The sequence below is a fragment of the Otolemur garnettii genome, unplaced genomic scaffold (genome assembly GCF_000181295.1).
Source record: "Otolemur garnettii isolate 467f Iridium unplaced genomic scaffold, OtoGar3 scaffold00064, whole genome shotgun sequence".
In the NCBI taxonomy this organism is placed as follows: Eukaryota; Metazoa; Chordata; class Mammalia; order Primates; family Galagidae; genus Otolemur; species Otolemur garnettii.
In genome coordinates, this window is record NW_003852459.1 from 7380462 (window position 1) to 7406095 (window position 25634).

General features: G+C 35.4%; 1 protein-coding gene and 1 pseudogene across 1 annotated transcript in view; one reads left to right on the forward strand and one right to left on the reverse strand.

The window, feature by feature from the left end:
• MBD5 (methyl-CpG binding domain protein 5) overlaps positions 1-25634 on the forward strand; it is a 430974-nt gene that overhangs the window by 110465 nt on the left and 294875 nt on the right. The gene's annotated exons all lie outside the window — the stretch shown is intronic.
• Positions 1424-3055, reverse strand: LOC105887295 (annotated as a pseudogene).

A 25634-nucleotide genomic window follows, 5' to 3' on the forward strand; every position in this document is an offset into this window, starting at 1 on the left:
CACAAAAGAAAATACTCCTCTTAAATATTCCAGAATATGAAAAAAAAATTTCTGCTGATTGGCATGTTATTAGCTAGTCTTTGAACTAAATTTTATTTTACTGTTAATCATGCCCAGCTCTTAATTTATCTTAACCTTTAGAAAGACGTAATGAAATAGAGATACATACAAATACATACCTATATGTTGAAATTCGTGACACTGAAACAGGGAAAATCTTCGGTCCTTTCTTTTAAGAGTGTGTGTGTGGTTTTTTGTTTTTCAGTTTTGTTCTTAGAGCCAGGATCCCAGGCTGTCACCCAGGCTGGAGTGACAAGTGTCAAGATCATAGATCACCCCAGACTCAGTGTTTTAGGTTTAAGCAATCCTGTCACCTTAGTCCCCCAGATCACTGGGATTATAGCTATAGGCCACTGTGCTCTTAAAGTATGTTTTTTGTAAAATATCAGATAGCTGGGCTTTGCTTTTTAACACAATCTGAAACTCTCACCATTTAAGTGTATTGTATTTCCCTTTACACCTTGGTAATATGGAGATTCTCTGGTTTTTATTCTGTACTTAACACCTACCACATATTTGTTCTCAATTACATGAACACTGTAAACCAGATAAACCTCACATCAATATGCCCTATTCCCCTCTCCTGAAGGAAAGCCTGGGAATGTTTTGATTCCCTATTTCATTCTCCCTCCCAAATGAGAACTTTAGGATGCTTTTGCTTTCTGCCGTCCCCTTCTAACTCTTGTTTAGCTGACAAAGTTAAATATTTTGGGCTGTAGATTGATTGGGTTTTTTTTCCCCTTATCATACATTTCTTATATTTTAAGAATTCTAGCTGGATATGGTAGCTCACACCTGTAGTCCCAGCTACTCAGAAGACCAAGGTGAGAAGATCCCTTAAGTCTAGGAGTTCAAGACCAACCTGAGCAACATAGTGAGAACCTGTCTCTAAAGAATAAAACTAAAAGAAACCATTCTTATTTAGCCATTATATTACAAATGCCCAGTCAGACAAATATTATCATTTAGTTTTAACATGTACATTGCAAGGCTTATTGCACTATCTTCTGTTAATCTTTCTCTATCTTGAAATTTCTATTCTGATTCATATGTTGTTTGGTTCAAGTATTTTCTCAAGCATTTTTTTTTTCATATTTTCAAAGCCAGATATATTTTTAAAAGATCATGCTTATATTAAGTAAATTACATAATGGAGAAACATCAAAATAAAGTTGATGAGTAAAAAGGTACACTTAAGTTCAAGAGTAAAAGGACAGTTCTTTCTGTTTCTAATACAAAAGGAAAGGTTAATAGTATATTAAAATTGTATTTTCAAGTGAAGGTTTCTGTCCATTAAAGTAATTAACATTGGCTTTTCTTCTTGTCCAAAGCAACCATTTCTTTCTGGCTTCTGAGAAGATATTTAGTCTTCTGCCATGTAGAAGTAATATATCCAGAGTTACCACCAATGCTGAGATGGCAAGGATCACCCTATTGGTCCACCAATTGGAATTTGGATCAACAGTAGTAATAAGAGTTTCTGAAGGCTTGGTTACTTTGATCTGTCATCTGAATGAAGGTCCCCAATGATATATGTTTTGGACGGTTCCCAAGCATCTGTGGAGTGCCCAATATACTCAAAGTTTTCGGTAGCATCACCTCCTGTTCTCTTCACACTTCTTCCCTAGCAGGATGCTCTTTGGGAACTTGGGCAAACTGTACACCTTGTGGTGCAGGATCAGCCAGGTGCTTTTGCTGTCGTTGTACTTCAGAATCTCTTCCAGGGTGTAGGACTTCACCTCCTAATCAGGCCGCTACACTGTTGGCACATGGCAACTCAAGCCCTCACACTCAGCCACAGATGGATGATGGCGTGAGTCTCAGTACTCGGACATTCCCCGCTGGCACTTTCTTTCATGGGTATTTTTCTCAGAAGGAGTATGAGGGTGGTATTTCTCAATCTTTTCATATCCACAGTTATCTTTCTTCTAACCTGGAAGATGAATGATAACTTGGTTGGGCAGAGAAATCTTTGCTGGTGGCCATTTCCTTTCTGTCTGTAGTATTTCAATATCTACCAGCTTCAAGTATTGAAAACAGGAAAAAAAAAAAAAACACCAATCTTCATTGTTTTTATTTAGGGACTTTTCTTTCTAAAATTTGAAAGATTTTCTCTTAATCAATAGGATATAGGAATTTTACCAAAATATGTCTGTTTGTATGCCTTATTTTGATTAAGCCAGGTTCGAACCTGCCAGGCCTCGGTGTATATGGCCAGCACCCTAACCACTGACCTACGGGCACTGAGCCTTTAATATTTCTTTTATATTTTAGAGATTTTCTTCCTTACCTGAGACTCTCTTGGAGTTATTTTCCCAGTCAATTTTCCCTCAAGATTTTCCTCTCTGTGTTTTGATCTATGTTTTGAGATATTTCTTCCATTTGGCCTTTAAAGGCCAGTTCTTGTAGGCAATATAGAAACATACTTTACTTTTTCTATTTTTAAATTCAGAAATCACATTTAAAAAATTTAGAGTATGTTTTAAAGCTGTCCATTCTTCTGTATTGCTTTTTTTTTCTCCTCCAACAATTTCATTCCACTAGGAGCCCTTTAAGTCAGAGGGTTCTGCTTGTTTCTTTTCTCTTTGATTATTGGGCACCCTTGAGTACATTGCTATTTCTCTTCACTTAATAATGGCTCTGTACAATCTTTTAGTGGTGAAAGGGCCAGGATTCTTTGCTCTGTGAGCTTTAAATGTACCATTGGTAAGTTACTTATAATTTCTTGAGGCAACAAAGAGATTATTTTGGTTAAAGTTCTCCTTAGAGATAAAGAAAGAGCAGCTCTGATCATCTTTATGTCTGCTTGGAAGTCTTCCACAAACACCAACCAGACAAGCACCACGAAACACCTGCCAGACATCTTGGCAGACACTCACCTTATACCAAAGGCTAAGATCTCTCAGAACTCTACAAATTTTAGCTCCTTAGCTATAGCTACTTCAATCTCTGTCCCCCAGTACCAACTGGGAATAGAACTGCATACCTGATCCATCCTTCTGGAATCCCAGCATATCTTATGGCCTTGTACATTTTCTGAGCTATTTGGTCACCAGTCTGTTATAGATCATAGAGAGGGGTACCAAAGTTGGGAGATAAAGGTATCGGGGACACATTCTTCAGTAAACATTTTCCCAGTGAGTTAAATGCAAATTAATTAATTAATTAAAAAAAATTTTTTTTGAGACAGAGCCTTACTTTGTCACCCTTGGTAGAATGCCGTGGCATCATAACTCACAACACCCTAAAACTCTTGGGCTCAAGCAATGCTCTTGTCTCAGCCTTCCCAGTAGCTGGCACTACAGGCACCTGCCACAACGCCTGGCTGTTTTTAGAGAAGGGGTCTCACTCATGATCAGGCTGGTCTCTTGCTCAGACTGGTCTGGAACTCGGGAACTCAAGCGATCTGCCTGCCTCAGCCTCCCAGAGTGCTAGAATTACAGACGTGAGCCACCTCACCCAGCCTGCAGAGAACTACAGAATCATGGGTTTTTACGTATTCTAATTGCGATATCTTGTTTTACAAATAAGGAACCTAGGACAAGGATCTGTATTCTGTGTTTCTATATATTCTGATTGAGTTTATAATCTGAGGCCCAGGGTAAGGAATAGTCATATAGAAGTTATAGATAGATTATAAATAACAAAGGGAGAAGAAGAACTTTGGCTAGAAAAAAGAAATTTGAGAAAATTTGATATGGAGAAAATTTTCAAATGAACAAAATGAAACAGAGTATGATGAGACAGTGGTCTCTTTCTGAGTACATTTGTTGTGCCCACCACCAAAGATTTGTGTTCTCTTCCCAGAAAAAATCTTTAGTTATGTAGTTGTTTCTTTTAATTCTTTCCTTACTAAAAAAGATGGCAGTGAAACAATCAGTAAAGGTCAGTAAAGATACCTGACTGAAATGTGATGTTTCATCATTTGCCAGTCAAAGCAATAGCTAAATTAGGTAGTGTCTTCTGTCCAGATCATTGAATCCAATACCTTAATTAAGTCTAGTATTAGAGACGTGTGACTCTTCTTTAATTCCCTTTAAATCCTTTGCTCAAATGTCCTAAATCCTATTTACAGCCAACAAGTCTATTCTTCTTGGTTTTCTCACTTAACATACAGCCTTTGTATGTCATACCATCCTCGGCTTAGTCTTCCTGAAACTCTTTCAAGTTGTTATTCACTACAGAATTTTTCAACTGCTAAACCCATTCTAATAGCTAATCTTGAACCAGTCCTTATCGGCTATTATTTGTGTTTTATCTTGTGCTCCATCCATTTGGGGCCACTCTACCGATCTCAACACTATCCCTGCATTGCCCATCCTTTTTTCCCTTTGTGATTTCTTTCCTTCTCCTGAAACATCTTCCTTTTCCATCTTTTCCTGTTAAAATCTTACTCATCCTTTAAGGTCCATTCTAAAGGTGAAGTTGAAATGACAGTGATGTGGTAGATGAAGTGACAGTCACATTCTGCATACTAATGTGTGTATGTAACATGGTCCCATAGAATTATAACAATATAACTTCCTGGACCTTTTCTGTGTGTAGATAAGTTCACATACATAGACTACCACGTGTGGCACTCACAGCATTCACTACAGTAATGTACTGCACAGGAACAATAAGCTATACCACATAGACAAGGCATATAGTAGGTAGGTCAGTACATGCTCTGACATTTGCACAACAGCAAAATCATCTAAGGAGGCATTTTGCCTAATGTATCCCTATTGTTAAGGGATACATGACTGTATAAATATCAAGTTGTAGATTGTAAAATATTTCTCAAATAAAAAAAATTTAAATTTTAGGTAGCAACAAAGATAAAATAATAATAATAAAATGTAGTGCTAGTAGCAGTAACTACCTTTACTGATTGCCGACTATGTCTGAAGTTCTGGGTGAAGGTCTCATACACAGTGTCATGTGACTTCTAAAAGGTAGATGTAAATGAGGCACTTGAAAGGCAAAGACACTTGTTCACAGTCATGTTCAAATCCAGGTTTTCTAGACATGGATTTCAGGCTTATATTTCGATAGAAATAAAAATAGAAAAAATTGTGTTTTATCAAGTAATTTTGCATAATTCATTTGGAATATACCTTGTTCTTAAAATGGAATGTACATGTTTCTGTAACATGGTAAGATTTGTACCTGTATAGACGAATGTTGCCTAAGGAAAGTTAATGGGAAAGTTTGGATTCAAAGGAAGATCATTATGAAGCACAGAATTAATTACACTAACCTAAACAAGAGATAGTGTGATTTTAAACTAGTTGAGGCATTGAGAATTTGAATGCTTGAGATAAAGAAATTGAACATACACGGCCTGAATTGGAATGGATGTGGGAGCAGATAGGAAGAGAGAATATTCAGACAATCTAAATTCCCAAATATTCTATATACTGAATTCCACAAGACAAATTCTTTTAGAAAGAACTGCTAAAACACTGGGTTTTGAAATTTCAAAAGGTATTTACCTTGGAAGAATTATTAAACAACTGATTTGAGTTTCATGTTGAGGCAACAGCAAAGGACATATCCCTTGCTTCTCAGGGCATGCAAATCTCAGAGAATATTCTAGTGTTCTTCTTAAAAGTTAAGTTCATACTTTGTGAGTTCATTAATATTATTTGAAAAATACTTTTAAATGTTTTAGAGGAATTTTTACATTTTTTAGTACAGCAGATTTTGAAATAAGCTTTACCAAGATGGAGTCTTTAAACTTTTTTTAAGTCCATATAGAAATGTAATAGTTGTTAAATCTCAGATGCAAAAATAAGCAAAGCAATGTGAAAGCTAGGCTTTAGTATATGCAGAGAAAATAGTCATAGATCATATATTTTTTATGTACACTCTCCCCAGACAACAGTATGTACACATCCCATTATTCTTCTACCTTTCCTCCCAGATGTCTTCTCTAATATTTGACCCTAGCTATGTCATAATCTCTCAGTATATTCAATAGGCTCATGTGCTGTGTAGCAGCACGTCTCTCAGCTTTGGTTCCAGCTCTGCCCTGGTTTGGCAGCCCCAACATCCCCTGTTTACTTCCCCGCCTTAAAGATCAAGCTGCTCCTCAGTAGTAAAGGCAGAATGAATGATTGTTACAAAATCTAAGCAACTGAATTGTAGAATTAAGTCCATTACCCAAATTATCAATTAGTAAAGTTATTGTTGCTGTGAAAATAATTACATTGAAGTTAAACTTTCAGTGCTAGAGAAATCCTTAAAGTCTGTCTAGTCTAATACTTTTTTTGAATAGTGAAGGAACGTTGAGGTCCAGAGGTTAAAGGATTTGTCCAGGTTCAAAATGTTGGTAATACATTAGAACTCATATTTGTTTAGGCCCATTTCAGTGCTCTTTTTATGGCATCATATTGGAGCCATAACTTAAGTATCATCCTAAAGGCACTTTGTCAGGGTGTAATGACAACAGATTTTTGCTTTGAATTTTAGAAAAATAATGCATTTTTAACATAATTAAATTAAAATCTCCAAACACTACTACATTTGGTTAAATAGTGTAAGTATGACATGTAGGTTGTTTCAGGGAAAAAAGCAGGTAAAAGAATATTGTGTTGTACATTACCTTTAATTATTTCACCACTTTTTTGGTAATTTTATTTGCCTTTTGCCATCCCATGTAAAGGTAGTTAACTAGTCACAACTTTCCTATTTTATCTCCTGAGGGAATCACTCAAATGCTGTTTCATAATCTACAAAATAAGATAGTTAAACTGGAATGGTAGCTCAAAATTCTTTTCCAGTTCTATATTTATCTGAATAAGAGCTATCTAAAACTTGAATTTTAAAATGCTATGTCATACAAAGTACACATTCCCCAGTAGTTTCCTAAGAAACACTGCATGGAAGGTATTTTGGAGGGTTTGAGGAAGTGTTCTCTGTCTTCTATTATCACTTTTGATTTGGGTAGGTACGGAATTGTATATAATGAAATTGTTTTCCTTACAATTTTGAAGAAATCGTTGGGAAGTTCAATGCCATTCTAATTCTTTGAATGTGAACCATCCCATACGCAGCTCTTTACAATCTTCTCTTTATCCCCTGTATGCAGAAATTTTGTGATGCTTTTTTTTCAGTGGATATTTTTCATTTATTGTGCTGGATATTCTGGTGGGCCTTTTCAATGTGGAGACTCATATCCTTCAGTTCTGAGGAAGTTAATAATGATAATAATATTTTATTTCTGTGATAATTTCTTATCCATGCTACTTTGTAAAATTTTTTCTTTATAGGACTCCTATTTGCAATCTGGTGGGCTTTTTGAGTTAATCTTTGATTTTCCTAGTTTTTCTGGTTTTATCTCATTGGTTTTTAATCTGTTTTGTAGATACTTGCTGCAATTTTTCTCTAGTCTACTGAAGTTAAATAAAAATTAAATTAGAAACTTCAAATATGTTGTGCATCTATTACTGAGAAATTCTTTGGAGAAAAATGAAGCACAGAGGATTGCTAAGGAGAGCCAAGATGAGTAAAAGGGTTACAGTTCTAAGTAAAATGCTTGAGGATTGTCATCACTGAAAAGCTGCTGTTTGAGCTACAGTAGGTGACGGAGCAAGTCATGTGGATATTGAGGAAAGATTGTTCCAGGGTAAGGAAACAGCAGCTACACAGAGTAAGGCAAGAGTGTGCCTGGCATTTTTGGGAAATGATAACCATTGTGCTTAGCTTGTGTGAGACAGAGAGTCATAGGACAGTGATCAGAGAGATAATAGGACATATGATTGTGTTGGTCCTTTCTACTTATTTTCTTAAAAATTGGGACCTTTCTTCTTTGCTTAATCTCTATCATTCTCTTCCTTTACTTTCCAACCTCTAACATCTAGTAAATCATCATATTTTATTGGTTCCAACTCTCCTGCCTATGTTCATTTTTGATACTTTTGCCTTATCTGAGGCCTTTATTATTAGTCGCTTAACTGCTCAGCTACCAGACACATGTACTCTGTTCATCATTCATTCAAGAGATACATCTTGAATACTTTTTGAGTTCTAGGCCCTGTGTGAAGCATTGTAGATAAAATGGTCATCAAACTAAAAATGATTATTGCTCTCAGAAAACTCACAGTTACTGGTGGAAAAAATCATATAGGCAGTTAGTAATGAAATAGGGTAGTGAGCCGTTTGAGAAGAAGCAGTCTTAATAGCACACAAAGGGTAAGTAGCTCTAATTTATGAATGTTAGTGCAAGCTCTGCAGTGAAAGTGTGCTCCTGTTGCTATCTAAAAGATAAGTAGGAGTTAGACCCTCAGAGAGAAAAGAAAGAATAAACAACAGGACCACTTGTGCAAATGCCAAAAAAATGGAACTGAAAGCAGTTTAGTGTTGCCGTATAGCAGACAGAGGAGAGCAGCTCAAAATCAGACTGGAGTGGTACAAAAGAATCAGATCGTGCATATCTTTAGGCCCTATTTAAGTATTCAGCTTATATATTTGTTGCCAAAATGATCTTATTATTTATTTATTTTGGAAGCAGGACATCACTCTATCACCTGGGCTAGAAGTACAGTGGCATCATCATAGCTGACAGCAACCTTAGACTCCCGGGCCCAAGTGATTTTCCATCTCAGCCTCCCAAGTAGCTGGGACTATGGGTGTATGCCACCATGCCTGTCCCCAAAATTATCATTTAAAAATGCAAGTACAAGTTGGATCTATCAGGTGTAGAACACAAATGTCTTAACACTGTAATTAGGTAAATGAGGTGAAGGCTATGTTAATTAGGCAGATCGAAGCTCTCCAATTTGTACAAATAATCAACACATTGAATCCCACAGTGGTATAAATGTATTCATGATCTATGTACAAATGACTTAATAAAAAAATTAAAATGTGACTATAATCATTGATCTCCCAGAATTAATACCCAGCAATGATGCCCTATTAACTTTAGGTTAAATTCTAACTCTGTAACAGTACACAGTGCTTTAAGCTGGCTTTTGCCTCTTCAGTATGACCTCCCATAGGCCCCCCTCTTACCTTTATGCATTATCAACAAAAAAACTTTTTTTGAGACAGGATCTGTCTATCATCCTGACTGGAAAGCAGGAATACAATCATAGCTCACTTCATCTTCACACTCCTGGGGTCATCTAATCCTCCTGCCTCAGCCTCCCTCATAGCTAGAACTACAGGTGTGCACCCCATCTGGCTAATTATTAAAAAATTTTTATAAAGATAAGATCTCCATATTTTCTCAAAGTTGGCCTCAAACACCTGTCCATAAGTGATCCTCCCACTTGGGCTTTCCAAAGTGCTAGAATTGCATGTATGAATGCCCATGCCTGGCCCAGACCTTCTTATAATTACCCCCAGAAGAGAGATTTCAAGTTTCCAGGCCACGGAAGATTCTAAGGATACTCTTTGGCCTTTGCCAACCTCCTGAATTCACTTTTGCCCCTCAATATTAATCCCAGATGTCATTTTCTATAGGAATCTTTTTCTGAAAATTCAAGTAGAGCTGAGCTTCTGTACTACCACCCACTTCTGTGTGATCTTTCCATTGCAGTTAATGTATCTGTAAAGTTTCTTAATATGTCTGACTTCTCCATTATTGTGAGCTTTTTGAGAATCTGTGGGTATTTTGTTTTTATTGTTAGTTTGTGCATACTGAGCCCCTAGCATAGTGCCTATCACTTAGCTGGACTTAGTATTTAATATAATTATTGGTAATATAAAGGAAGATTTAGTTAATTTTGACAGAAAAACCATGAGAATTACTTACAGGAAAGAACATAATTTTTTTTTTTTTGGAGACAGAGTCTCACTTTTGTCACACTTGGTAGAGTGAGTGCTATGGCATCATAGCTCACAGCAACCTCAAATTCTTGGGCTCAAGCTATTCTCTTGCCTCAGCCTCCTGAGTAGCTGGGACTATAGGCGCCCGCCACAACACCTGGCTATTTTTAGAAATGAGGTCTCACTCTTGCTTAGGCTGGCTCGAACCTATCAGCTCAGTCAACCACTCACCTTGGCCTCCTAGAGTGCTGGGATTATAGGCATGAACCACCATGCCCAGCCAAGAATGCAAATTTATAACCCATTTAAATTGTAAGATTATGATAACACTTAGCACACTTATTATTTATTAAATATCAGCCAACCTTATTAAAATGTCAACTCCATAAGAGCAGAAAGCTTATCTTATTGACTTCTCTGTCTCCACAGTTAGCACAGTTACTGTCACGTAGAAAGGTACTCCATAAGTAATTGTCCTTATTATACTTGAGAGTGACATGGAGTGACTAAAATAATTTTGTAGGTTAATATTATTTGATTCAAAATATTTATTCATTTATACTTTACTATAATAATGCTTTAAAATTTTCATTTCTGGTAATTAATTTTTTAAAACATCATGTTTATCAGAGACAAAAAAATGGTTTCACCATTATGAATATTTAAGTTCCTAAAAGCTTAAACCTAGCCTTCTTGGCACTTCAGAGACCTTAAGCAGTGTCACTCACCTAGCCCAAGCTCAGGTGTCCCTTCCATAGCAGCCTGCAAAGCATCTATCATGAAATCTGCTAATGCTTCATAGAATAACATTTCACAGTTACATTATCACCTTGGATAATTATGAGAGGAAGAAACATAGAAGGAAAGTAAGTATTTTAAAAGTTAAAATCTTACTAGTAATCACTGAAATTGAAGAGAGATGTTTTTGAAACCTTTTTTCACTATGAAAGGTTTTATATTCTTGCCAGTAACAATATACATAGAAATAGGCATGCTGTGCTGTGGGCTTTCTCAAATGTCAGTGGTGAAAGTGCAAATTATTTTACCTTTTGTTTTGGAAGCCAGTTTCATAGTATATATGGAAAATATTTAAAATGATCATACCTATTAATACCTCAAAAATATTTATCCTGAGAGAAACGTTTTAGAACTAGATAGAGAGGTAGTGCTTGTACAACATTGTGAATATACTAAATACCACTAAATTGTTCATTTATGTATGTATGTATGTATGTATTTATTTATCTTTAGAGACAGGTCTCTTGCTCTGTCACCCAGGCTAGAGTGCAATGGCATAATCATAGCTCACTATAGACTCAAACTCCTGGACTCAAGTGGTCCTCCCACCTCAGGCTCCTAAGTAGGCAGGAGCCACCCCTCTTGGCTTGAATTGTTTACTTTAAAATGATTAGTTTTATGTTATGTGAATTTCACCTCAAATTTTTTAAAAATAATTATCCTAGGAAATAATACACAGATATGTTAACTAATAAGAATGTTCAGTTCAGCATTATTTAGAATAGCAAAAATTGTAAAGCAACATAAATGTTAAATAGAAAGGGAGTAATTATATATGATCAATCCATATGCTAGAATAGTATGCAACCATTGAAAATCATATTTTTAAGGAATTTTTAATCATATGTGGACACACTTAAGAAAAATGTCATATGGAAAATATTGAATACAAAGTTATAGAGTAGGACAGTTTTGTAAAATAATCATACACAGAGAAAGACTGGAAGAACATCGTAAGTATTCTTTTAGCTCTTCTAACCACACGAAGCTTTCATCCTGAGGTTAAGATGGCAGGTTTTGTTTGTCTCTTGCTACTCTATGTTAAGACTTTCAACTATTGAAGCTTTGATTTTGTCAGTAGTCTACTTGTTATACCCAGAGTCTTAGCCTTCATGGTACAAAGAACCAGGACTGGAGAAAATGTTACTAGCATACCAAATTGAGAGGTTAAACTTGATGGTTCTTACTGTCATTTAGCTATAAAAGGATTAAATTTGATTTGGGAGACTAATTTACAGCATTAGATTTATTGAATATTTTCCATGAGATTGACCATATACTAGATACTTTTCACATCTATTATTTCATATAATCCTCATGGAAATATTATAAAGTAAAAACTGCTTTTCTACTCACTTTACTAATGGGGAAACAGAAAGGTCCAGTGATTTTCTATGAGTTACACAAGTAGTTACTTAATTGAGACTCAAACACTACTATCCTGTTTTCAAATCTATGTTTTTTCTCCTATAACACATGATTGTTACTACTCTGCACCACACTAGACATCACCAACACAAAACCTCAGTTTTTCAGAATAAGTTGTATTCTAATTGTATTTCTAAATTAGAAGCATATAATGTAATGCTTTTTCTCATAGGTATAGCATTATACTCATTAAGATTCAACCTTTTAAGAGTGTTTCTTGAGTTTGAATTGGGTCAATATATTCAGTACTCATAATGCCACTCCCATGACAGTTGCTAATAGTTATTCAAGCTTATTCAAGTACAAGGTCATACAGATAATTAGTACCAAACCAAGATTTGAATCCAGGAAGTGTGAGTTTGCATGTGCAAACTGAGTATTCTTCTTAACATGGTATTTCAAACAGCCACTACTGAACAATCAAAAGTGGCCCTCAAAAAGGGCCTCAAGAAGTTTGCTGTGTAAAATTTGTCTGTGTTCTAAAAGTGTGTGGTACACATTGGCTCTCAACTCTGGCTGCATATCAGAAACATTTGTGGGGCTTTTTTAGAACCCAAACCCAACTGTGAAAATCTATATGTGTATTAACATGCTCCCTGGTTAATTTTGGGTAGTACATAAGTTGGTTATGGAACTATGAAAGTGTATTTTGATACATATTACAGTAAGTAATATGGGTAGGGTAGCCATAAGATGCTGTAGAGAATAACCAAAGCTTTTGGAATCAGGTAAGAAAGCTTCCTAGAGGTAATAGCATTTTCAGAAGTCATGTGAAATACAGCAGAAAGACATTGAGTGGGATGATTTCAAGTCATAGAATGTACAATAGGAGATATCTTTGAAAAGGATAAGCAGAAAAGTTTGTGGTTTTTTTACACTGATTGCATTTGTTATGTAAAGTCCCTCTTAGAATCGTGTCTTGCCCCCAAAATGTGTGGCACATACCAAGACCCCACCCCCCTCCCTCCTTCCCTCTCTCTGCTCTTCCTTTCCCCTACCCCACCCTCCTTCTTTCTCTCTCTCTGCTCTCCCCATCCCCCACCCCCACGAGTCATTCATTGTCATTAATTGTCCTCATATCAAAATTGAGTGGATAGGATTCATGCTTCTCCATTCTTATGATGCTTTACTAAGAATCATGTGTTCCATTTCCATACAGGTTAATACAAAGGCTGTAAAGTCTCCATTTTTTTAATGGCTGAATAGTATTCCATGTTGTACATATACCACAGCTTATTAATCCATTCTTGGGTTGGTAGACATTTAGGCTATTTCCACATTTTGGTGATTTTAAATTGAGCTGCAATAAACAGTCTAGTGCCAGTGTCTTTATGATAAAAGGATTTTTTTCATTCTGGGTAGATGCCCAGTAATGGGATTGCAGGATCAAATGGGAGGTCTAGCTTGAGTTCTTTGAGGTTTCTCCATACTTCTTTCCAAAAAGGTTGTATCAGTTTGGAGTCTCACCAGCAGTATAAAAGTGTTCCCTTCTCTCCACATCCATGCCAGCATTTGCAGTTTTGAGATTTTGCTATGTGGGCCATTCTTGCTGGGATTAGATAGTATCTCAGGGTGGTTTTGATTTACATTTCTCTAATAATTAGAGATGATGAGCATTTTTTCATATGTTTATTAGCCATTCGTCTGTCTTCTTTAAAGGAGATTCTATTCATGTCTCTTGCCCATTGATATATGGGATTGTTTGTTTTTTTCATGTGGATTAATTTGAGTTCTCTATAAATCCTAGTTATCAAGCTCTTATCTGATTCAAAATATACAAATATTCTTTCCCATTGTGTGGGTTGTCTATTTGCTTTAGTTTATGTGTTTTTTATAAAAATTATGTTTAGGGATGGTCTTGCATCTAACTTCGTAGTATTAGATTTTATCATAGTCCATCAAAATTTAATTTGCTTTGTATCAGTTCTTTAAGAATTACAGAGGAATTATTAATTGCTTCCTCCTTTTTAGCTCACATGGCATTTTATTTCTATCTCTACTTTTATGATGACTTGTGTGTTCTGTTTAAAACACCTGACGGTACCTGAAATCTGTCTTACACATAATAGGGTTTCAACATGTTATATTGAATTAAGAGAGAAACTCAGTTTTACTTTCTTTAATGATAGTTTAATAGAAGAGCTCTGATATATGTGTGTGTGTGTGTGTGTGTGTGTGTGTACATACACCACATATATAATGCTAACAATATGGACTAAAAATTAAATGTAAATCTAATTGTATGCAAAAATACATACAGTAGAGTTAATAAATTATTTGTTCCCTCACACCTCATGAGGTCTTTCAGTAACTGGCCTAGAAATAGAGGACCTGGATGTCAGGTTCTCAGTAAATCCCAAAGGACCACATTCAATCAGAGAACTAAAGTATATGTTGACCGAGAATGTGCAGTGCACATGGTGCTGAGCCCATGTGGAATTGTATGTTTTCCACCACATCCGTTATTTAAGAGGCACTTGAATTTAAGTATTGATGACTACACTGGACATTTTACCCTTTAGTCCAATTGAGAAGTGTGTCAGCTTTCTTCAAAATAATGAGGAATTTATGTCACAAGATCCAAAGATATCTATAAGATAAAAGCCAGGCTAGTAATAAGTCTTGTATATCATTTTTATACTATGTTAAATGGCTACATTTTGCTTTTCTCTGGGAGGAAACTGTGGTTTGATTTCTAAGTAATAAATAATTGAATAGATGTGTTTAAAAAAGATTTTTCAGGGGTTATTTTGGAAATGGGCTACTTAGGAGAAGTTTGACTTTTTAATGATTTTTTTTACCTTCCATTTCCATATATAATCTGATCAAAATTGGGTATTAATATAAATTATTGAATTAAGTTTGCTCTGATTTAAATTAAAATCTCTTTGGATGTGAATATGTTAGGAACAAGAAATATTTGTATAGATCTCTTAGTCATTACAGTAGTTCTCCCACAGACTTTCTGAATTATTCCACTAAAAAGGAAATAACTGACACCCCCAAACCCTGAGTTACAGATATAATTTATTTTGTAATTTATTCTTGGATTAGGGAATACAGTTCTACTTACAAAAACCATGTAGTGAATGGAACTAAGATTTCTAGGGGAATGTTGCCAAAGATCACATCATCCTAGTCATCTAGGATGAGGAAAGCAGGGCATCTACTGATTTTGGATCATTGTTTAGAACTACACCACTAGTATGAGAGGAACCCATAGAGGAGAAAATTCCAAAGGAAATTCACACTGTATAGCACCACTGTGCCTCTCACGGAATTTCTGTTTTGGTAATGGTATTTTGAACAAAGCTCTGTTTTGGTAAGATGTATATTATATTTCAATATGTTATTGTACCATCATCACAGCATTATGTTAAAAATAGTCATTGTCTGTAGTTCTTTCTTAAATGTTTGCTATTCATAGTTTTCCTTATTCTTAATTTCTTCACTTATTTTTAATAGAATGTATGGTACTGATATTTTATAAGCCACTTTGATCATGTTGCAAGAAAATAGGATAACATAAATAAAGATTAAATAAATAAAGAGGTAGATAAATAAAGATTTTTTAAATGCGATAAATTTTAATTTTGATGCAACAGTAAGCCATTTTCAGAGGAAGCACAAAGCAATGTGGAAAGAAGGTATAGAGCACTAGACTTGAGCTCAGATTCCAACAATGCCGTTTTCCACCGGGTCCAGACCTTCCAGACCCTCACTTAGTCTCATCTCGCTCATCTGCTCAATGAGGAAGACACCTGTACTCCCAAGATTTAATGGTGATTAAATACCTTATGTTTGAGAAAGAATGTGGCATAAACTGGAAATTAAGTATGATAGTATTGAATCTAGATCAGATTTTTACGGGTTAGAGAAAAGCGTTTTCATTTTTGCCCCTTCAAAATCTCTAATTCCTGTGGCTAGATTGTTATAGTTTGTCTCATTTATTAGGAAATATGTTCATGTTGAGAAATGATGCAATACTAATATTTCCAGCAGTATTGTGTATGTTGAAGGTATAATGGAGCTCAAAGGAAAAACTGCAGATTACCAAAATAGCATGTTAATATTTTCAAATTATTTGTGAAAAGGACATTTGGGAGGAAACGTGGAGACCTGGAAGCTATCCTTTTTTCTGTCACTGAGTATGACCTTCAGCAATTCAGTCTTTTAGCTCTGTGTTCTTTTCATCTTGAGAAGGAGGGCAGGGTCTCTGGGTTTGCTAAGGTTCTTTCTAGCTGTACATTTCTGTTGTTATTAAAATTTGAAATAATGAGAACTTAGTCATACTCCACATAAAATGAATGTTTTACTCAAGTTATTAATAGTACATAATTTTATATTATAAACTGGTCTTTTAGAACATAGAAAAAATGTTTTCTTCTTGTTTCCTAATTGTTTATTGCTTAATATACTGTATTTCTTTTCCAGATTTCTTTATTTTGAGAAAGAAAATATTTATTTTCTTAGCTAAATTTCCCTCCTTCTCATTTCCTACTGCTTCTCCCCCACCAACACCTCTACCTCACCCCTTAAACCCTCCCTTCCCCTCCCCTCCCTTCTGTACTCTAAAAGTAACTTTGGCAATCGCAGAAACCTATAGAGGCTCCCTGACGGATTCTGGAACACTTCTCTCTGCAGTAGTAATAGACCAATGCTTGGTAGCTGTGTTGTGAAAGTATAATACAGAGGAAGTAAAATGCTTAGTTGACCCAAATAGTGTGATTTGTATCATAGCACAGTTGAAGCGGAAGTATCGTCTCTTCATTTTCCCACACACACTTGCTCTCCAGCTTTTCTGCCCTGTGTTCTCTGCAAAAAGTAATGAGAACCACAAATCAGTTTCACAGCCACGAATACTGGTAGTGGTACAGATGTGTGGTTTACATACACTCAGCTTTTTCACTGACACATTTAACCTTCAAAAAATTACTACTCTTTAATAAACTCACATTGGTGGGCAATATGTGACCAGAGTCACCCCCATCTGGCTCACAAGGCTCACCGTTTGTTATGACTGTTCATTTAGCTATAAACTCTAACCCAGAATGAGACAGACTGAGCAAAGTAAAGAGGCAGAACTAATAATCCATTAGAATGGACATGTCATTGACCAAAGAAGCTCTGGCATTATAGTGCTTGTAGGACCCATGCCAGAGCCTTCCATGAGCTTCCTCAGCACCTCACCGGACCCAAAGAAACATAAACGCTGTGGAACAACCAAAAGAAAGAGTCCCTGAAAGTCAAGCAGAAGACTGTTAATAGGGACCAAGAAAGGCTTTAAAAGCTGAGGAAAATGTCAAAACTAAATAATAGAAAATTTACTTGGATTGAGAAATTGTCCTCTACTTAGCGAGAGTATGTGTAGATCCTCCAAATGACTTTGGTTTTTAAATAGTATCATACCTTCAAGTTGTAGTAAGAGGGTAGCCATTTACTAGGGGAACAGCTAAGGTGATCATTTCTCATGATGATTTACATCCTTGATCCTTGTTCTTGTGGAATTATTCTTAATGTATTTTGGGCCATTGCAGGAATTATGAGGATTTTTGTGTGTACGTATGTGTGAGGATTATTGCTTTTTTTTTTTGAGACAGAGTCTCACTTTAATGCCCTTGGTAGAGTGCTGTGGCGTCATAGCTCTCAGCAACCTCAAATTCTTGGGCTCAAGCGGTACTCTTACCTCAGCCACCTGAGTAGCAGGGACTATAGACAGCTGCCACAATGCCTGACTATTTTTAGAGATAGGGTCTCACTGTTGTTCACTGGTCTCGAACTCCTGAGCTCAAGTAATCCACCCCCCTTGGCCTCTCAGAGTGCTAGGATTACAGACATGAGCATCCAGCCCTATTTCTTGAAAGATTTATGTGTTAGGCTGACAGTATTTTTTGAACTTTTCTACATTTCCTAGTGTCTTTTGTTTTGTCAGCTTTTTGAATTTAGAAGTTACTAATTACCTTATCACAATAGTACTTAGCTATTTATTGTTAGTATATTTTGAGATTCCAGGTAAAACTGGTTTGCCAAAATACCAGTAACCTTCAGGGCTTAATTTACTTATCAGACTTATCACTGTGGCATTGTGGGTGTTCTGCTCATGTCTTGAAGCCCCTTGTCACCTTGTGCACATCGGGCTTCCAAAGGCCAGTTCCTGCATCTGAACCGTAAGATTGCCTCTAAGCTGCTGGAAGAAACTGGAGGTAGACCTGTACAGTGATTGGCAGGTTTCTGCATAAATACGGCTTCCATGGCCCTGGCCTAAGCAGGTCTAAGACATGTGTCTTACACCATTTGCCAGAGTTTGCCAAGATTAGGCTTCATTTGGGTGCTGTGATAGCCAGCTTAATACTGTGGCCTACATGCCTGTTAGCTGCATTAGGCTACATTTGGGCTCTGTGATAGCCAGCTTAATACTGTGGCCTACATGCCTGTTAGCTGCCTGTCCTGCTTCTGTCACTTTTCCATTCTGCCAGTTACCTTGAACCTCCCAAATAAATTATGTTCACTCATTCCTTGTTCCCTCTTCTGGGGAAATCCCAATTGAAACAACAGCATAACAAACCTAAGTATTAGAGTCCTTCCTAATTATGCTTGTGTTATTTATTTCCTACTGTTATGATATTTAGAAAAAATTAAAGGCTATACAGATGATCTATTTGAATTTATTTTAGACTAAAAATATTTAGAATGATAGATTCCTTTCCAGTTTTGGTGACCCCAAATTGTTAAAATTACTAGCTACCAAATGCTAGTAAAAATTAGGAAATATATCTGAGTAAAGAAAGGGTCTTATTACCCTTTTATTAAAATTTTAAATGTAATTTTATAATACTAAAATCAATTTAAGTAGTAAAGTCTTAACACTGGAAGTAAGGAAAGTATGCATTAACCCCCCAAAATGAATATAATTCTAACAAAAAGTTTACTGAGACCTGTGGTCTAAACCAAAACAAACCTTAATACCTCTAAAATGCTGTAATATAAATGTTTCGGGGCACCTAAAGTGCTAAAGAATTGAAAACTATAAAAATAATAGAGAAATAAGGTCCTAAGACACTAAAAACTAATATTCAGAGAACTTAATGTACCAAATAAACTAATAAAATACTTAACAGCCACCTTGATACTAAAAGTAAGATACAATAAAATCCTCAAATGAAAGTACTAAGAGCAGTCTAAAAATGCTAAGAGCATTAGAATGGAAACTATTTTAGCACACCCCAAACTGAATTTGAAAAGCAATATTTCAAAGCCAGAAATGGTGACAAAGCACTTGAAGTCTCAAAGCAAAAGAAAAGCTTATGTCTAGTATGAAAGAGATGTGGAAGTCAGGAAGTCCCTGAACTTCACTCCCTTGGAACAAATAGGCCTGTTTTCTTGATGTATGGGGAAGATGCCAGGGAAGAGCCTGGTCACTGTTGATCCAACTGTTGGTAGTTTTTGGATCCCAGGCTGATACCATCTGAGTCCTGTGGGCAACTTGTCTTTAAAAAGACAGTTCTGCAAGAAGAAAAATTAAAACCATGTCAGGGACCCCAGGCTTGCAGCTGCATTTTCTACCCTTTAAGTAACATTTTATAAAAGGCAATGATAGGTACTTAAATTTAAAAAAGGGAAAATAAACTCTGAGGAAGATTTGCCATGATGAAAAACCAGTGCTGGCATTGAAAGTCTTTGACAGTAGTCTACTTTATATCTCCCTGAATCTCATCATCTCAGCCTGCTTTTCCTAAAGCCACCAGCATATAAGATAGATTCTGTATACCTTTTTGTGGTTTGCTTAGTTTGACCACTATTATTAATATCACAAGTTGAAAAACTGCCACATATTTTTCCTAAATGTTTTTATTTTTATTTTTTCTTGAGACAGAGTATCATTTGGATGCCTCAGGCTAGAGTGCCATAGTGTCAGCCTACCTCACAGCAACCTCATACTCCTAGGTTCAAGTGATCCTTCTGCTTCGGCCTCCTGAAGGGAGTCGTGGGACTATAAGCTCCTGCCTCAATGCCAGGCTAAGTTTTCTATTTTTAGTGAAGACAGGGTCTTGCTTGACTATCAAATGCAAACATTGTACCTTAATCACCCAGAATATATGCCATATACCCTTACATTGTGCCCATTAGGGAGAAGCACATCAATCCTCCTTCTTCCCTCCACAAACTTGAAGTAAATTGAGGTTTCCTCTTCTGTGGGCATGTATTAGTTTGTAATATGGCTTCATATTCATATTAAATATATTGGATGCTTGCTTTTCCATTCCTGTGATACTTGACTCTATCCAGGTTAATACAAAAGATGTAAAGTCTCCACCTTTTTTATGGATGAATAGTATTCCGTGGTGTGTGTGTGTGTATGTGTGTGTGTGTGTGTGTATATATATCACAGTTTATTAATTTGTTCATGGGTTGATGGGCACTTGGGTTGATTACACATCTTGGCAATTATAAAATTTAGCTGTAATAAACAATCTAGTGCAAATGTCTTTATAAAATGTTTTTTTTTTCTTTTGGATAGATACATAGTAATGGGATTATGGGATCAAATGAAAGGTCTATTCTGAGTTTTTTAAAAATTCTTCACAATTCTTTCCAAAAGACTGTATTAATTTGCAGTCCCTCCAAGTGTTCTCTTCTCTCCACAGCTGTGCCAGCATCGGCAGCTTTGGGACTTTGTGATGTGGGCTATTCTCACTGGGCTTAGTTGGTATTTCAAGGTGGTTTTGATTTGCTTTCTGTAATGATTGGGGATGATGTGCATTTTTTCATTCGTTTGTTGGTCATTCATCTGTCTTCTTGGGAGAAGGTTCTGTTCATATCTCTTGCCTAGTGATAGATGGGATTGTTTGCTCTTTTCTTGTTGATTAATTTGAATTCTCTGTAGATTTCAATTATCAACCTTTTGTCCGATTCATAACATGCAAATACCTGTCTGTTTGCATTAATTGTTGTGTCCTTAACTGTACAGAAACTTTTTAGTTCAGTAAAATCCCATTTGTTTATTTTTGTTGTTGCAATTGCCAACGGAGTCTTCTTCATAAAATCTTTCCCTAGGCTGACATCATTAAGAGTTTTTCCACCCTTTTGTCTAGGATTTTTATTATTTTGTGTCTTAGATTTAATTCTTTTATCCATCATGACTCAGTTTTTATAAATGATGAGAGGTTCAGGTCCAATTTCAGTCTTTTACATGTGGTTATCAAGTTCTCCCAGCACCATTTATTAAATAGGGATTCTATTCAATAAATGTATGCTTTTGTTTGGTTTATCAAAAATCAGATGGCCATAAGCCTGGTTTCATGTCTTGATTTTCTATTCTATTCCATAGATCTGTGTCTCTATTTCTGTGCCAATACCATGCTATATTGATCACTGTGGACTTGTAATATAAACTAAAGTCTGATAGAGTGATGCGTCTGGATTTGTTTTTATTACTAAGAATTGCCCTGGCTATATGTGATTTTTTCTGGTTCCATACAAAATGAAGAACTACTTTTCTGAGTTCTTTAAAGCATGATATTGGTATTTTAATGGGTATTGCATTGAATCTATAGAATGCTTTAGGTATTATAAACACTTTAACAATGTTGATTCTTCCCACCCAACAGTATGGTATGTTCTTTCATTTGTCAAAGTCCTCTGCAGTTTCTTTTCTCAGGGTTTCATAATTTTCTCTGTAGAGATCCTTCACCTCTAAAAGGGACAGTTTCACCTTATTCAACCCAATGTAGAAGCATCTATTGTCAAAATATTGACTTCTTTGAGGAAATTTATTTCTGTTTTTTTCTCTATGTGTGAAGTGAATAGTTCATTTTATTTTTACTTCATTTGCTCACACTTAGGTGTTTTCTATTACAACCAGACAATGAATAAATATTTCATATGTTGTGTATTACATTTTTATAGAAAGTAAACCCACCATACTAAATTTTATTCTATGTATTAATTTGCAGTCTTCTATACCAAGTTAAAATTCTATATTATATGTATTTTATTATAGTATCCATATCAGTATCTGCAATACTGTTGATAGCTATAATCTCAGAGCCACGGAATCACAAGAAAATCAAAGCATTTTAAATGCCAGCAACATGAGATCGTTTAATATTTGGTTAATTTCAAATAGCCCTTCAAAGTTTACGTGAAAGGTATTATAGTGTTAAGGCTTAAATCCCTCATGTAGATCACAATGCTTGATAATATTTTTGTTCAAACATTCAAATGGTTATTTTTCTGCATAGTCATTTCAGTTCATTATAAACACAGAGAAGACTGGAAATACTTCACATTTAATTTGTATAGTGTTAAGTTGTCATCTGTGAAATCTAAAATGATATTCCATTTATTTTTTCTGCTTCTTTAAAAAAAAAAACTTGGCAGGACAATCCTAACCTTAAAAAAATCTCTAATACACAAGAATGACTCGTAAGCTCTTTATGGCTGTACTTGCTCATATTCAGATTTCATGTTTTAATTTCCCAATTATCTTATCACCAAGTCAGTAATAACCCCATCTTTGTTTACTGCTATACATAATTTGTATAATCTAGACATATTTTTTGTTTATAAGGATTTTATTGTTATGTCAACATGTTATTTTCTCTGTTTAAACTCTTATTTGGTAGTTGGCATAATATTGTGCTGCTCTTGGTAGGATTTGTGATATTGTTCTCTTTTGGTAAAAGCTGTTTCCAAACATGATAAAATCAGGAATTACTGCTGGTTCACAGAATTCCTTACGTAATATGGTTTCTTATACTGTTAGGAATGCCTGTACCAAAAATCTGCAGAAAGTAAGAGCTGTTTTGGTGCTCCAGTCCTATTAACCTACCTCCTTTCCAGCATTGAGGATGATGTGGTGCACTATTCTTCTGTGCATTTGCATTTTCACTGCTTCTCAATTTATTCTTTCAATATATTGACATGTGGAGACTTCTCCACTTCCTTGCACAGAATCTTAACCCTTCTCCTTGCCATTTTCTTATGCCTATTGTGTGTTTTCTGCATAACCTAAACAAATTATAGTAGAACTTACCTAGCCATCGACACATTATATCCCAAAATTTGCTGAAAGATCCAGTCTCTTCATTTCATAATTTAGAACCAATATCACCTGTCGTATATATTCCTCTTTAATCTTGTTTTGGATACAGTATAATTTTACATATTATGGAGACGTGAAATTTTGTTGTATGCATAGAATGCGAAATCATCAAGTCAGGCTATTTAGGGTCTCTGTCACCCAAAATACATAATTTTAAATTATACTAATTTAATTATGGTAGACTTTGTTTTGGTTATTTAGGAAATTTCCATTTATGTTTTACATTTCATTACTTTATAACTTCTTAATATTTTCCCAAATTGTAGCTACATGTTTTTGTTTTTGTTTTTCCAGTTATGCTGGTTAAAGTCTCATACCTGTAGATTTATTTCCATTAATATAGACTTTTTATTTGGGGGGCTTATTTTTATTTTTTTATAATTTTTAAAGTTACTTTGGCTGAAGTATGAATTATATGAAAAGATTATGCTTTACATTATTAATGTCATAAATATCGGAAGGAGGGTGTTTACATATTATAGAACATTTTTAGTCTTATAGCATAAATTTGATCTTTAAATAAAATCAGTTTGTTTTACCAATCTTTAGTTGCAGTTTTGAAGCTGCTCCTTTAAGAAGTATCTACAGATCAATTTTTAGTCTGCATGCACATACTTCAAAGTTGTATTTATTATAAAATGTTCTATAAGTTAATTCAAATATATCTTTCCTCTAATTAGTTTTCCCTCAAATTAGTCCTAATTAAAAATAAGGAATTAGTGAATCTACTATATCTCATTAATTTTTAATTTTACATGATTTCCTTTTGTTTTTATACAGATAATGTCTTATAAGAAGCCTTTGTGGATCTAGATTTCTTTTTAGGCATTGAAGGAGATTTATGATAGCTTGATGGAATTTATCTTTATAGTAGTGGTTTTCTTTGGGATGGCAAGTTATCTTATCTGTCCAGTGCCCAAAAATGTCACCATAGTTATCATAGTACCATTGACATACTTGAAAACGTGTGAACCTTCTTTGGGATCTCCCAATTTTTGTTCATAAAAACAGCAGACTCTCTCACCTGCCCTACTTACTCAGGGTCATGAACCTAGCTTAAAACTATTACATCATCAGCAGGACCTTCTTTTTTTATATATATATAGTTTTGCCAAATCCTAATTATTTTGCATTCTTCTATTTAGTGACATGTTCTGTTTGTCATGTTGGCCTACCACCAATTTGTGATATTTTGTGAGAACTTGGGGTTAAATATGTTAGGTAATAGATTTCTGAGTGATAGCTATATTTTGCTATATTGATGTAGAATTTGTAAGAATTCATGATATCCAGTACCATACTTAGGGGAATTCTTTTAGCTGCCCCCTTTTCCTAAAGGGGGCAGTACAACTTTGTGTTTAATTGTGAACGCTTCTTTTTGTTTTTGTTTTTTGTCAAAGCATTCTTCTCTTGTTTGCTCGTACAGTGTCTAGTGATTACTGAGCATAGATCATCAAACCATGGAGTTGGAAGAGACCTTTATGGTTACCATGATTCAGGGGGAATTTATGTGTACCCTCTGTTTAAATTCGTTCTTTGATATCCCTCTCTCTTACTTAGCAATTCCACCTATAATTTTAGCATAATTCTGAACAGTGAAATCAGCAGTAGTTTTCACTCTGGCTTTTCCTCCCTTTTTTCTTTAGAACTTTGTAACATTGAATATTTAATTTCTAGCATTCTAGAAGGGTAGGCAATGCCCATTGGTAATTATGATGAGAAAAGGGAAACATGATGTTTGAAAAAAAAAGGTGACATCAGTGGTAGTGATTTTCCTTAAGGAGAGTTGTGGAAAAGATAAAGATGGGAGAGTAAACCTGAGATTTCAAACTCCACTAGCAGCAGTGAGGAGGGATATGCTACTAGAAATGTGTGAGAGAGACCCAGGATTCCAGACTCAGAGTAGCAAGAAATGGAACCTGAGAAGATATAAAGAGAAGATAGCATAAATATCCCACTGGTCATAAACTTCTAAAGTTGTCAGCATTTGGATGGAGGCAGACACAAGGTCACCAGTATGTACACATACACATTCATTCTATATACAGTATCCATAAAACTTAAATTGTACACAAACTTTATGGACACTGTGTATATGTGTGTGTGTAATTTTAAAAAGTTAATAACTTCAGAAGTATTTTCATAACACTGCCACATATTCTTAAAAGGTATTAGCAAGCATGGAAAAATAAAATGGAAATTATTACTAACGTTAAGATATATGAATTGTCATTGATCCTGTCTTTAGTTTGGTATCCTTTCTTAAATTTTTGTTTTGGGCCTCAGCACCTGTGGCTCAAGTGGCTAAGGTGCCAGCCACATACACCTAAGTTGGCAGGTTCGAATCCAGCCCAGGCCCATCAAAAACAACAATGACGGCTGCAACCAAAAAATAGCCAGGCATTGTGGCGGGTGCCTGTGGTCCCAGCTATTTGGGAGGCTGAGGCAAGAGACTCGCTTGAGCCCAGGCATTGGAAGTTGCTGT